This window comes from Phalangium opilio, unplaced genomic scaffold (genome assembly GCF_054372755.1).
Source record: "Phalangium opilio isolate 3A_F unplaced genomic scaffold, DU_Popi_V2 ptg000059l_1, whole genome shotgun sequence".
Taxonomy (NCBI): Eukaryota; Metazoa; Arthropoda; class Arachnida; order Opiliones; family Phalangiidae; genus Phalangium; species Phalangium opilio.
In genome coordinates, this window is record NW_028324176.1 from 2,503,258 (window position 1) to 2,506,245 (window position 2,988).

Here is a 2,988-nt window from a genome sequence, read left to right on the forward strand (position 1 = left end):
AGTTTTAATTTGAGTTTGTGAATTAATAGAAGGTTTTTTCTTCTCTCCATTCCTTTCCGTCTGAGTTGTAACACAGCTAATGTTCGAATTAGAGGTAATTAAACACAAACACCTGTATAAGAGATCAAAATAATTATGGTTTCAAATTGTACCTTAACTTTCTTCGTTTAATATTATTTCTTGTTGAATCTTGTTGAATCTAAGTCTTTTCGGACGTTATTTAATTCTTCTTGAAGTTCTTGTATAGTTTTCTAGTAAGCTATGAATTTAGCGATCAATTAACAACGTAAAATTAAAATATCTACGTTCGTACCTTCAATAGAAATGTTATCGCGTTTAATTTTTTCTTCTTTTTCACGGTTTTCCCGTTTGAGATTCCGAATTTGATCATTTAACCGAGAAACTGTAATTCTATGCTCTATAAGAGCATACATATGTTGATTACACTTTTTTTAATAGGTGAAATTGCAAAGAGTAAAAAAATAGTACCCCTAAATTCGTTGTTGTGCAAGGTCTCAAATTTGTCCAATAGTTTCCTCATTTTGGAATTTTCTTTCTAAAGATTTCGCGTAATAAGCTCAAAAGCATATAAAGTAATATACTTTATTACCTTTCCTAACCAAGCTGAACCCTCGTCATCATCCGAAAAAGAAGCGCACATTATTTAATTTAAAGCGGTTTTCAAAACGTACTTCGTTTAACTTTATTTCTGTAAATCTCAAAAATTTTTTATAAGACACGTATGTGTTCTACACGAGACCTTGCAAGGCCACTTTCTCACCGCAAACAGAAACCTAGGAGGATATAGGGGTGAAGGAGTCTTCGACTGCCCGTTCTTAGAGCTGGTTTCGGCCTCTCAGATGGGAGATTCTTGCAGGCGCACCTAGTTACATTGGTTACGCGCATCACGTGACCACGCAAATCCAATTCAAAAATAGCGGGTTTTTCATGCTAGCTTAGGCCTTTGAAGCAACGCCGCCTATATTTCGTGTTCACTGCACATGTAGAGATATTTTTAATTTTATCGGGCGTTAATTCGACCCTCGCACAGGCTTTAATCCACCTTAAACACTTATCTAGTCGAGTTTTTGGTGTTGGGAAAGAGTAAAAAACCGATACCTTTACTTCATTTTATCTAAGAACCATAATTTACTATTAATAAAAAATAAAATAATGATAAATGTTCCGTTAAAGCACTAAAAAATGCAGCGCCTTTAAAGGGAGGGTGAAGTGGAAAATCAAGTGATTTTATATCGATTCTTCTTCTAATTATATGACCAGTCTGCACAGTGAAACATTAAGGAATTATCTCCGAATGATTTTAAAATTCAAATTAGGTTCCGATTTTAAGAATAATTAGAAGTATCCCCCTCCGACCAATCGCGTAACGTCCTGCCTTTTTATTAATAAAATTCTCGTGGCACTCTCCGTGTCGAATGAAATTTTTCGCGAGATTTGATAAAATTTGCGCGCGACGTGACAATCGTGGCGCGAGACATGGAGTGTGCCACGAGAATTTTGTTAACAAAAAGGCAGGACGTTACGCGACTGGTCGGAGGGGGATACTTCAAATTATTCTTAAAATCGGAATCTAATTTGAGTTTTAAAATCATTCGGAAGTATTTCCTGAATGTTTCACTATGCAGGCTGGTCTTATAATTAGACGAAGAATCGATAAAAAATCACTTGATTTTCCACTTCACCCTCCCTTTAACAAAAATTAAAACAAACGAACAGACGACGCCCGATGACGATGAGCGCGGAACAAGGTGCGCGGCTAAGAATCTCCCAGAACGGACGATAATCTGTAAGCGCGTTTCAATGGGAAAACGGGCAGTCGAAGACTCCTTCATCCCTATCCTCCTAGCCCACCTAGGTACATTTTGGCGCGAAAAATATCCACGAGTGACGATAAATACTATTACAAAAGCGAGAAGTTCTGCCAAAATTTACAGTGCGCCTTATTCTATGACAGCGGTAGCTCTCTTAAATAAGACTTCATACTGCTCTTAATGTATAAGGAGGGTTTTTTGCTTGGATGTAGTTTTTTTGGCGTTGTATTAACTGTTTTGAAAAAATTCCACAGAACTACAATTCGGGCCCTCAATATATGGTTAAAATTTCAAAGAGATCCATTTATTAGTTTATTTTATAAAAAATAAAGTTGCTAAGGGTGGTTTTCATTTCCATAAAATTAATCACAGATTTTGACGAAAAACTGAATATTTTCCCATAGAAATAACATGGGAAATTTTCCGAAGTTACAAATTTTGTCCATACCCTTACAAAAATAACTATAAGTTGGATAGACTTGAAAATGGTCTTAAATGAAAGCCCCATATCCATAGTTGGGGCCAATTTTTTTTCATTGAGAAAAAATAAGTTTAAGTACGGTTTTTCATAGTTTTAATTACATGCTCCGACTTACGTGGTTTACCCTGAAACTATGGAACCTGCGACTTTTTAGCATGAGTTATGTAGTGTATGTAGCCACTCTTGGAGTTTGGTCGTTTTACCGGTTTTATAGTCAAATTCTTAGAACAAATAGCTAGCTTAATGGACATTTTAACTTTTCCCTGCTTAGATTAAAGCTAATTAAACTGGATTCCCTACAAGAGATTATTAAACTTGATTACCTTTTAAAGATGATTAAACTAGATTATCTATTAAAGATAATTATAGGTTATTAAACTGGATAACCAATTAATTACAAAGTAAGGGTAATTAATCTAGATTACTAAGTAAAGGTAAAAAATCCAGATTACTAAGTAAGGGTAATTAATCAAGATTACCAATTAAAGGTAATTAAACTTCTAGATTTCTGACGAATGGTAATTTAGCCGGATTACCAACGACTGGTAATTAAGCTACATTACCAACGACTGGTAAATAAGCTACATATCCAACGACTGGTAAGTAAGCGACATAACCAACGACTAGTAAATAAGCTAGATTACCGCCGACTGGTAAATAAGCTAGATTACCGCC

General features: G+C 35.1%; 1 long non-coding RNA gene across 1 annotated transcript; it reads right to left on the minus strand.

The window, feature by feature from the left end:
• Positions 1 to 209: 209 nt before the first annotated feature.
• On the minus strand, positions 210 to 1,012 carry LOC149667318 (uncharacterized). The gene is made up of 3 exons (XR_016368193.1): positions 611 to 1,012; positions 490 to 556; positions 210 to 418 (listed from the first exon to the last, which is right to left on the minus strand). It is a non-coding gene; the product is annotated as an uncharacterized LOC149667318 (long non-coding RNA).
• Positions 1,013 to 2,988: the final 1,976 nt, after the last annotated feature.